Genomic DNA, 12,722 nt, shown 5'->3' on the forward strand with positions numbered 1-12,722 from the left:
AAAAAGTCAGTTTATCTTTCTGGCCCGGTTCACCTATCTGCCCAGACATTTTTAACTCTTTGCGCCAGTATGAGCCGGGCTGTGCACTGGGTGAGAGCTGCATGCTCCTCTGAAGATGGGCAGGGGGTTGGGGCTGGCGCAGAGAATCACTGGCTTTGTCTGCAGTACTCTGCTCAGTTCCCACCCCTTGTTGTGGGGTTACAGTTCTCAGTCCCTCTATTCTGTGATGTGTTCTGGCTGTTTCAATATCATGGTCAGTTTGCCCTGTCTTGCTATCTATGCCACTGATCATCTCCGTCATTTTGTCTTTAAGTAACAATAATTCCGACATGCCGCCATCTTCTAACTCTGCAACTTCCTCTCTTTCAAGGAACATCATAATGTGAGTCATCAGTGATATGCGGGATTTGTCTTGAATAACTCTTCTCTGTTCGCCTGATATGTCAAGGAAATCACATACGTCTAGTAACTTGTCTTTAGTCAGGGTGTGCAATTCTCCTACTACCTCTTCCTGTAGTTCTTCCAAGGCGGTTGTCATGTTGACAGGACAGGAGGAACCTTTACTGTGCAGGAGTTGACTCTGAATTAGATGGTCCTTACTGTCTCTGATGGTCTCTCAACGGCCTCAGTTGACACGTACTTAACCACCAACTTCCAGCTCCCCTCGAACAGCAACACTTTCCTCACTGCAGCCTGCCTGGGTTGTTATGTAGGGATTTAGTTGGCTCGGAATTCAGCGACCAGGATGTGGAAGCCGGACATCTGAGCAGCAATCTCAGCGGTGCCTCCAAAATGTTACGCCCCTGAAAAAGGGGAGAAATAATCACGAAAGTGACGCAGTTATGTTTCCTCACTGAAAACTTTAGTGTAATCTTTTTACAAAAATACCACATTTTACAGAACAACAGATCTACAGGAACCAGAGTTTTGTAGGGTACAAAGCTTATTCAAGTCACAACAGCATAAACTGTAATTCACTAAAACATATACAAATGTTTCAATATAACTGTCAAACACAAAGTAGCTTTAGCTCAGTAACCCATAACTACATTTATCAACCATGTCAACAAAGTATTCGAAACACATTATACAAATAACCCCAAATATATTATTAACAGCGCACATGTTCATTCACAATTAGCATAAAATGGCAGCTACTCTCAGTACGAAGCTATTTCGCTGCAACCAAGCAGGTTTCACTCACACACGCACCTAGTACTCCCTTCAACTTAACTCTAACTTACTCAAGATGTTACTAACACATACCTTAAACTCTCTTGACATGTTAGCAAGTTATTACATTCAAATTAACTCGTTTTATATCAATAACGTACCTGAAAAAGGGGAGAAATAATCACGAAAGTGACGCAGTTGTTTCCTCACTGAAAACTTTAGTGTAATGAGAAAAAGACCGCGATTTCCCCAGAAAGTTGGGTGGAGACCAGAGCAATCGATCTCAGGCTCATAGATTAAGAGCATTTAGTAGATCACAGATTAACACTTTTACCCTTAAACTAGGCACCACAAAATAAAGTAGTCAATATAACGTTTACACATTCCTCTTACAATATTTACCCTTTTACACTTGACGGATTTTAACACATTTATGAATTTTATCAATCTCTATGAACTAGTACTGGATGCATGATCTTTTTAACCTTAGATATTTTAAGATCCTTACATACCATGAACTTACTAATACTTTTTAGTATATAACAGGCTATGAATATGTCCTTTAACCTGTCACATTGGCGGATGCTTTAGTCCAGGTCTGGGAGGAGATCCCTCAGGAGACCATCCGCCACCTCATCAGGAGCATGGCCAGGTGTTGTTGGGAGGTCATACAGGCACGTGGAGGCCACACACACTACTGAGCCTCATTTTGACTTGTTTTAAGGACATTACATCAAAGTTGGATCAGCCTGTAGTGTGGTTTCCACTTTAATTTTGAGGGTGACTCCAAATCCAGACCTCCATGGGTTGATACATTTGATTTCCATTGATAATTTTTGTGTGATTTTGTTGTCAGCACATTCAACTATGTAAAGAAAAAAGTATTTAATAAGATTATTTAATTCATTCAGATCTAGGATGTGTTATTTTAGTGTTCCCTTTATTTTTTTGAGCAGTGTATGAAACACTTCCTCCCTCCAGAAAGCACCTTGACCTCACACGTTCCAGGTATAGCCAGCCTATGCCTTTCACAATGCAATAAGACCAGCACATCATCTATTAATGTAAGACAAATATGAAATATAATATTTGCTTGTTTTGATGGTTCCGCAGGTCCTCTACAAATAGTGAAACGAGCAAAGGCCTGTTCAAACGCCAGTGCCCTGTTAATACTGAGACAACCAATCAGGGGATCTGGAGACAATGCTACAGTCGAGTAAAATATATCTGGGTTGGACTGAGACAATTTTAATACAGCAATCTTGGGTTGTCTCACAACTTTGGTGCAGTTGCTGAGTCATTGTCCCTGCTTTAGATATTTCTGGAGATATGGCTAATACATTTCCCTTTGGAGACACACCAGAAGCTCAATGACATATTTTCTACCTTCCTTCGATGACTCATTCTTCATGACTAACATGCACTTTTATTCACATTTGTATTGTAATGGTTTTGAGAAAAAATAAGAAACATGCACACTGCTATTGCTAGTACCACTGCTCTTTAATAAACTTTATGTATCGGCCTTAAGGCCTTCCTCAAGAGTTTTTGTAAGTTTTTTTTATTTATTAGCACACTTATGTAGACAGCACCACGGACATCCGTTCAAGGCATCGAATGGGGTTTGAGTCGAGGGAAAATGAGTAAGTGTTACCAAATATAACAATGTGCATTTCTTAAATATTCGAAGAAAGTGTGTACATAAAACGTATTAAACACGTCTGTAAACACGTCTGTAAAACCACAGTGAGGACATCGACCCACCAAGCAAGCCTTCATAAATCTTTGGGCACAGCGCAAGAAAAACGTCAGAGTAATCTGAAGTGGTGGCATTAATTAATGTTTACATGTACAACATAACATACATAGGCATTTCATCATTAAAAGACCTTTAGGAAATAATGTCTGGAGTGTGAAAATCCAAAGCATTATATTTTGCTCAGAGTCACCTCCCCTGTCTAATATGTTTACTTTCTCTATGCCACAAAATCTGACGTTAGAAATGTCAGGTTTTTGGTCATTAAAATGTACTGCGACTGGATAATCCCTGTCGTTTCTCCTGATTGAACTTTTATGTTTACTAATTCCCTGTTTGAGAGAACGAGAGGTTTTACCTACATAACACAGCCCAGCCCACATGGACTTAATCATGTAGATAACATGGGTGGTGGAGCACATAATAATGTCATTTATTTGGAAGCGTTTTCCTTTATGTGGGTGGCAGACATATTCACACTTCATTATATTGTTGCAATGTGCGCAACCTCTGCATTTATAGCTACCATTCGGAAGAGGGCGTAAAAGAGCCTGGCTCATTTTCTTTTGTGGCTGGCAGTTGGCATGAACCAATTTATCGCGTAAATTGCATCCTCTCCTATATACAATAAGATGTGTCCGATGATAAAACATGCCAGTGTTTCTTGACAGCATCTCCCACTTTGCGCGAGTTCAAAGTATTTGTGGTGGTGAACATTACAGAGTGTTCTTTAGCTCTAGTGGGTCTTTTTTTGTAGCAGCTCAATCTCGTGTTTTCCCTAATGCCAAATTAAGAGATTCATCCACACATTGTGGAGAGTAGCCTCTTAGAAACCTATTGCGCATCTCCGCTGCATTTTCTAGATAGTTCTCTGTGGAGTGGCATATACGGCGCAGTCTGAAAAACGGGCTTCTTGGAAGTCTTCTTTTTAATGGCTCAGGGTGGACGGTGTCCCCCTGTAATATAGTATTTCTGTCCGTTTCTTTTCTATACAGAGTTGTAAACATGGTTCCATTTGATTTCTCAATCCACATATCGAGGTAATGAACACGTTTAGTGTCACATTCAATAGTGAATTTGAAATTGGTGTCAATGTCATTGAGTAATGCCATAAAGTCTGACAGCTCTTCTCCTGTTCCTCCCCATATGCAATAAATGTCGTCAATATATCAGTACCACTTCAGGACTTTATTCAAAAATGGGTTTTCGTTTTTATTGTTAACAAAACTTTCTTCAGAATGACCCACATGAAGGTTAGCATAGCTCAGAGCGAATGTGGAGCCCATCGATGTTCCATTCGTTTGGAGGTAGTATTCATCAAACCTGAAATAGTTATACGTCAAAACATATTCAGCCAGCTCTAAAATAAAGTTTGTTGGTGGGTATTTGTTAGTATCTCCGTCTCTCAAATAGTGAGCAAGGACTGCCAGCCCCCCGTATGGGGAATGCTGGTATATAGACTCTCGACGTCTAATGTGACCAAAATACAGTCTTCTGTTAATCCCGTTATTGGTGAGATCATGTTTATGAAGTCTATAGAGTCTTTCACATATGATGGTAATGCTTGCACATGATATTTAATAAAATAGTCTACAAAGTTCGACAATGGCTCTAGCATTGAGCCTATTCCTGCAACCACTGGTCTGCCTGGATAATTGCCTTGTTGTGTTTTAGGTTTGTGTAAATTTCGGCAAAACGTACAGGCATGGAAGTATGGCACATTTGCAGCAAATGTATTCATTTTCATGTTGAGATAAGGTTGTTTAAATGGGGGTGCTTTTTCTCATCTTATTCAACTGTGACCATGCACCAGCCAAAAAGATAGCTCAGATGTGCTAGTGCCTTTTGAATTCTAATGGTTTTAAAAATGCTGTGTTTTATTGATGAGCACTTGTCTGCAAACCTGCAGGGGTCTGTCATCATAGAAGAGCACATACTGGTGGTGAGACTCCTGGTGAAGGACCTGCATGCCCTCTCTGGGAGCACAAAACGAAACCAGAGATGTCTTACCCTCTGCCTACTCACAAACCTATCTCTCAGAAGATGTTGAAAGGTAAACTTTAGTGCTTTATACAATGTCATGATGATGATGATATGTTGTTATTGAAACCCAGAGATGTCACATCACAATATGTACAGAGGTTGTACCTTCTCTTGCTGCACTGCTTCAAAGACTGGCCTATGGAGATGTCCTTCAGAGCAGTGATTGCAGTTCTACATTGGATTTACATTTGTTTTGTCTTTGACATTTTGGCATTTTATTGCCTAATGTTAAGTGTTTTAACTACTTTTTGGGAAGATATCCTACTGTGGGAGTTGTGGGTGGATGTACTGTATAAGAGAAGTGGTTTTGAATTAGCCATTTCTCACTACAGGTTTTGGAGACGTTGCTTAGTTACATCCAGCCATGGAGATACCAAAAGCATGTCTACAGTGAGAGTAAAGACAAATGGTAAGATATTTTGAACCTGATCAATAGTGTTATAATTCACATGGAGCAGTGGGTTGAAGGGGACGTTTGCTAACATAAAGCTGTCTGTCTCTTAGGTGCCTCTTTTATTCAGGATAATATTCTCATGTACACAGAGCTATTCCGCTGCTTCTTAAAAAGATTTGCACATGTCGACCTTCTCAACATCGACAATGCAACCATGGTTTTCAGGATGGCAAAAGTATTTGCCCAATCGAGTCTTTCAGAATTTATTGAAAATGGTAACCACAATTATTCTTAATTAAAAGGCCCTGTGACTTCATCACAATGAACAACATTTAGGCCTAGCCTGAAGAGAAACATTCCCCACATTATTTAAAATGTATTATTAATTTGGTTTACAGGAGAAAATGTGCTATTGCATCAGGGTCCCCTCATCCCATCCACCCTGATGGCATTTCAGGTGCAGCCTACTGAGAAAGGTACCCTGCCCCCTACCCAAGACATCCATAATAAGGAACTACAGATGTTTGGGATAGAAATGCGAGCTCATGTAAGTCCAACAAGAACAAGCGAATGACAGGAAAGACCATTTGACTGAGGGTACTGCAATCTACCAAATATAGAGAGTGATCACAAATGCTTTCCTATATTCTGAACATTGTACTGTAGGTGCTGAAACTGGTCCAGAGACTAATGCAGGTCCAACTGCAAAAACAACGTTGGATCAGCCAGCCAATGCATCAGTTGGTCAGTTCCTCTGTTCCTGGATTAGGTCGATTCTTAAAACCAACTCAGAAAATGGGGCAAATGACATGACCAAGTCTGACATGAAGACAGTGGAGCTACTAAAAAAAGCTGAAGACCACCTCAATGAGGTTTTTGAAATGAGAAGATGAATGTATGACATTGATTATTATCAAGAAGTAGTAACCAATGTTAAAGTGATACGTCTCACATCAGTTTGTGTTTTCAGTGGTGTAAAGTACTTTAAAGTATTTTTACTTAAGTCGTTTTTTTGTGTATCTGTACTTTACTGTTCATATTTTTGACTACTTTTACTTCACATTTCTATAGAAAATATACTTTTTACTCCATACATTTTCCCTGACACCCAAAAGTACTCGTTACATTTTGAGTGCTTAGCAGGACAGAAAAATGGTCCAATTCAAGCACTTATCAAAAGAACATCCCTGATCATCCCTACTGCCTATGATCTGGCACACTCACTAAATACAAATGCTTAGTTTGTAAATTATGTCTGAGTGCTAGAGCGTACCCCTGGCTTTCGGTAAAATTCAAGCCCTTTGGTTTGCTTACAGTTTTTTTCAATTGTTTAAGCACAATTTTGAAAACAGGGCCCGGTTTGTCAAAACACTACACCAAAGTAGCACAACACTTCAGATCATTTGCAAAATGGAACACTTTTGTCAAAACTATACACGACTTAATAAAAACAATATTTTGTTACCATACGAAACACACATTTCATATGACTTCAATCTTTTTGAACCAGTTACACACTGCTGTTGCTAACCTAAAACACTTTTAGCAAGTCTAATTCTCAGTGATTAGAGTACTGTAAATGAAGTACACAGAGAAAGTGCAACTATACAAACACTACACAAGACCAATGCTGCAGACTGAGGAAAATATCATTTATTTCTCTCCATACACCCAAATCAGTCAACATGGAGAATCACAACAAAACATGTCCCAGTTTTCATGCTACTACAGTAGTGTGCATAACACTGTTAGCTCAGCAAACAGACAAATGTAAAATACTGTATCCAGTACAAGTTACAATTACAGTAAATAACAACAACAAACATAAAAAATAATCTGAAAAAAACAGACAATATTGTACAGAAAATACTACAGTAAACATACTATACATTATCTCTTCGCCTAGCTGGATCTGGCCAGAGAATTTCATCAACATCACAAGCAATATCCTCATTAGCAAGACAACGCGGGAAGAACCGTCTTGAATGTCGAATCCATCCTTGCACAGCTGCGGCGTCGACTTGGTCACAGGCGTCCTCCATGGCCTGAATGAGGGGTACCTGAGCCTGGGGCTGGAGATCGTAAACCTTCCACCGCCATGCAGAGAAAAACTATTCGATAGGGTTTAGAAACGGAGAGTATGGTGGAAGGTATAGTACTGTCAACTGTGGATGGTGTTGAAACCAGTTCTGGACCAAAGCAGAGCGGTGGAATGACACATTGTCCCAGATGACAGTGTATTGCATCTGGTGCATTTCATTACCTGCTGTGACGATGTGGTGCAATCGGTCCAAAAATGCGAGAATGTGAGGTGTGTTGTAAGGGCCCATTTTGGCATGACGGAGGAGAACCGCATGCTGTGAAATGGCAGCGCAAAGGGTGATGTTACCCCCACGTTGCCCTGGGACATTGATTATAGCCCTGTGGTCAATGATATTTCTGCCTCTCCTTCTTGCTTTTGTGAGGTTGAACCCTGCCTCATCAATATATATGAATTCATGCAGGATTTCCTCAGCATCCATCTGCAAAACTCTCTGAAATACAGTGAAAGACAAGATTGTGTAGTTCAGGATAGGTCTAGTATACAGTCAATGTAAAAAAGTCATGTGTGCAGTGTGCAACATCACAGTGCTAAAGTGAACAATACAAACCTCCACATACTCATGCTGCAGCCGTTTGACCCTCTCTGAATTCTGCTCACAAGGCACTCTGTAAAGTTGTTTCATTTGAACCTGATGTCTTTTCAGGATGCGTGCCAGTGTTGACTGAGAGACCTGATGGACATTATTGAAAATGGCATGGTCACCGATAATGTTGGCCTGTAGTTCTCTGAGCCTGATAGCATTATTGGCCAAAACCATGTTTATTATCTCTCTCTCTTGTTCTTGCGTGAATATGGGCCCCCTTCCTCCTTGTCGTTCCCGACCCTCAATCCTATGTAGATAATAATACATGTAACTTACTGTACAATGTCACAGGAAGGGGTATCACAAGTGCTGATATGGTGCATACAATAAGTGGCTGATTACTGTAACTGTAGACAGATCTTATTTTACCTGTTTTCCTGTCAAAAAGTCTGTATGACAGATGACACTGTATATCTGCTAAGATTTGGCTGAACTCTCAGTCCAGCCTCCCTCAGCGTCAATCCTTGGTTCACAACATGGTCCACTAGTGTTGCACGAATGTCATTTGATAAGTTTGGTCCTCTTCTTCTTTGTGCACGTTCTCCTCCTGCTTCAGGTCTTCCTCGACCTCTGGCTCGGCCTTTGCCGCCTCCTCCTCCTCCTCCTCCTCCTCCTCCTCTGTGTACTCCTCCTCTCACCCTCACTCTTCTTCTGACTCCTTCCATTTTGGTTGAAGGCAGGTGAACCTACCTGCTGCATTTTTATAGTGCTTAAACCTGATTGGTGTGTCTACAATTTAGCAATCATGTGTTTGTGCACCTGATGGCTGTGTTTAACAGATTGGCTCATAGGTGTGGTAATTTGACAGTCAGTGCTTTGTAATTGCAAGGAAGTGACATCATGATATACTTCTGTGTCTGATGTATACAAGTGTGTTTAGTGTTTTGCAAATCACTGTGTGTAATGTTTTGTAAATAGTGTGAAGCTGACAATGTGCTTACAGTTGTGCAAATCTAGCCTTGAGTTTTGCTCCTTGAGTGTAAGGTTTTGCTAATTGTGGGAAAAGTTTAATTTTAGTGTGTAAGCAATCGTAAAAAACTGTAATATAAGGAGTTTGAAATTATTTAAACTTTTACTTTTGATACTTAAATATATGTTAACAATTACATTTACTTTTGATACTTAAGTATATTTAAAACCAAATACTTTCAGACTTTTACTCAAGTAGTAATTTACTGGGCGACTTTCCCTTTTACTTGAGTCAATTTCTATTAAGGTACAGTGAGGGAAAAAAGTAATTGATTTTGTACGTTTGCCCACTGACAAAGAAATTATCAGTCTACAATTTTAATGGTAGGTTTATTTGAACAGTGAGAGACAGAATAACAACAAAAAAATCCAGAAAAACGCATGTCAAAAATGTTATAAATTGATTTGCATTTTAATGAGGGAAATAAGTATTTGACCCCATCTCAATCAGAAAGATTTCTGGCTCCCACGTGTCTTTTATACAGGTAACGAGCTGAGATTAAAGGGAGTGCTCCTAATCTCAGCTTGTTACCTGTATAAAAGACACCTGTCCACAGAAGCAATCAATCAATCAGATTCCAAACTCTCCACCATGGCCAAGACCAAAGAGCTCTCCAAGGATGTCAGGGACAAGATTGTAGACCTACACAAGGCTGGAATGGGCTACAAGACCATCGCCAAGCAGCTTGGTGAGAAGGTGACAACAGTTGGTGCGATTATTCGCAAATGGAAGAAACACAAAATAACTGTCAATCTCCCTCAGCCTGGGGCTCCATGCAAGATCTCACCTTGTGGAGTTGCAATGATCATGAGAACGGTGAGGAATCAGCCCAGAACTACATGGGAGGATCTTGTCAATGATCTCAAGGCAGCTGGGACCATAGTCACCAAGAAAACAATTGGTAACACACTACGCCGTGAAGGACTGAAATCCTGCAGCGCTCACAAGGTCCCCCTGCTCAAGAAATCACATATACAGGGCCATCTGAAGTTTGCCAATGAACATCTGAATGATTCAGAGGAGAACTAGGTGAAAGTGTTGTGATCAGATGAGACCAAAATCGAGCTCTTTGGCAACTCAACTCGCCGTGTTTGGAGGAGGAGGAATGCTGCCTATGACCCCAAGAACACCATCCCCACCATCAAACATGGAGGTGGAAACATTATGCTTTGGGGGTGTTTTTCTGCTAAGGGGAAAGGACAACTACACCGCATCAAAGGGACGATGGACGGGGCCATGTACTGTCAAATCTTGGGTGAGAACCTCCTTCCCTCAGCCAGGGCATTGAAAATGGGTCGTGGATGGGTATTCCAGCATGACAATGACCCAAAACACACGGCCAAGGCAACAAAGGAGTGGCTCAAGAAGAAGCACATTAAGGTCCTGGAGTGGCCTAGCCAGTCTCCAGACCTTAATCCCATAGAAAATCTGTGGAGGGAGCTGAAGGTTCGAGTTGCCAAACGTCAGCCTCGAAACCTTAATGACTTGGAGAAGATCTGCAAAGAGGAGCGGAACAAATCCCTCCTGAGATGTGTGCAAACCTGGTGGCCAACTACAAGAAACTTCTGACCTCTGTGATTGCCAACAAGGGTTTTGCCACCAAGTACTAAGTCATGTTTTGCAGAGGGGTCAAATACTCATTTCCCTCATTAAAATGCAAATCAATTTATTACATTTATAACATGCGTTTTTCTGGATTTTTGTTGTTGTTATTCTGTCTCTCACTGTTCAAATAAACCTACCATTAAAAGTATAGACTGATCATGTCTTTGTCAGTGTGCAAACGTCCAAAATCAGCAGGGGATCAAATACTTTTTTTCCCTCCACTGTATCTTTACTTTTACTCAAGTATGACAATTGGGTACTTTTTCCACTACTGGGTGTTTTGTAGCTCCACAGATCATCTATCTCAGAGGATGATGAACATGGGGTCAGTGGAGGAATCCAAACAGCTCCCTGACTGTATTCAGAGTGAGAACAGGCTGATCCTGACAGACCTTGGCAGAATGCAGGTGAGAATAACTAATGTAATAAAAAATGATGTGCACAGAGTGCAATAGGTAAATGTAAACTGTAAGTGTGTTCTATTGCTGATTATCAATGGCCTTTGCAGATTTGAGATTGAGTATCAAGGAGACCCACAGCAACAGCCTGTGAGAAGCTATGAAAATGCAGTCTTGGTGCAAGTTATGTTTTGGATCACCACACTAATCAATAACATGCAATTGTATGTTTCTATAATGATTCATTTATATGGCATTTACAGTAGACCTACATTTAACGATTGGTAGTAGTACGGGGAGACATGTAGTCTCGCGTAGCCATACCTCAAAAATCACATTGTTGTCACGCCTCTTTTGGAGGGAAGCCTGGTTCTTGACGAGGCTAGGAGACATGAAATGACTTGAGAATCTTGTCCTGCAGCTTGAATGACACATGCATGACCTTTGCTCACAACATAACCTGTTGGGAAGGCTGGGACAACACTACATTATCACCTTTACTGTAAAGGGTACAGTGGCACACCAAAGCCAGGACTACCACCTGTGGCAACGCACATTTGCCAGTTATCACACATTACTCATTCCCCCTCTTGTAGGAGCCAAATAGGTCATAATGTATATTTGTATGTTTCCAATTCATGATGCATTTCTGTTGTGTTTTTGTTTGTCACTAATCCCCTGTCAAGTGTGTGTACCCCCTCTACAGGCCAATGGATACAGTTAAACGGCATACATGCTCCAAGGCCTATGGGGAGTGACTGGAATGGCAGCACACAGTCTTTTGACCATACCAGACCATGTTTACCATGCTGTTTCTTTAGTTTTAATGATCAGAATTCATTTTGGTAGAATTTTCTTGACATTGTTGTATCCAGAAGAACGACAAATAAATGTATGATTATTTTTCAACTTGAATCAAACTCTGGACATTGGATTTGTATGCATCAAGACTAACATTTCACCACTCTCCATTGTGGCTAAAGGATTAGAATGGAAATTGTATTGGGACAATTATATTGGACAATTTAGCCAGTACACCTCTTATTCAACTTTTTGAATGGACTGTGCATGACTGTCTATGTGGGAAAGTAAAAAACTTTCCTCTGTGTAAATGTGTGTGTGTTATACCTAATAAAAGTATTTTGAACACACCAACTTCAACTGACAGATAATTACCCACTGGGCACAGACGTCAGTTCAATGTCTAATTTTGATTTACATTTGGTTGAGTTGTCAACTAACTTGAATTCAATGTAAAATCCACAAAGAAATGTCACCCTGTCATTGGATTTAGGTTAAAGGTTGGGTGAAAAAAATATGAAATTCCTGATGTTGATGACGTTCTGCAATTCCAATCAGTTTGACGTTGATTCAACGTCATCACATTTAATTTTTGTTGTTTAAATTATGTGGAAACATTGATTCAACCAGTTTTTGCCCAGTCGGTAGTATGTATTTTCCATGAGGGCGGAATCATTTTCACTTGGGTGGGCCCGACTGTGACAAGGATGACTAGGCAGTGCTCGATTTGGACAGGAGCTCACCGTTGCCAAGTACCGGTGTCAGGCAGCCAAGGTTAGAATCCTGCTAACTACGCAAAATGTAACGTGGGGGATTTAAAGATAAATATACAATTCCTGTAGCCATAATACGTCAAATTGTCAGGCAGTGACTACACCAAATGTAACGTGGTGGA

At 40.5% G+C, this 12,722-nt stretch overlaps 1 pseudogene across 1 annotated transcript; it reads left to right on the forward strand.

Annotated features, from left to right (window-relative positions):
* The first annotated feature begins 329 nt into the window (after positions 1-329).
* On the forward strand, positions 330-11,633 carry LOC311145063 (sphingomyelin phosphodiesterase 4-like; annotated as a pseudogene). The gene is made up of 13 exons: positions 330-382; positions 2,287-2,389; positions 2,489-2,548; positions 4,839-4,982; positions 5,044-5,131; positions 5,305-5,381; positions 5,477-5,641; positions 5,765-5,913; positions 6,033-6,249; positions 10,915-11,035; positions 11,117-11,250; positions 11,448-11,535; positions 11,623-11,633. The product of its transcript is annotated as a sphingomyelin phosphodiesterase 4-like (transcript).
* Positions 11,634-12,722: the final 1,089 nt, after the last annotated feature.

This window comes from Coregonus lavaretus, assembly GCF_964263955.1.
Source record: "Coregonus lavaretus genome assembly, chromosome: 17".
Taxonomy (NCBI): Eukaryota; Metazoa; Chordata; class Actinopteri; order Salmoniformes; family Salmonidae; genus Coregonus; species Coregonus lavaretus.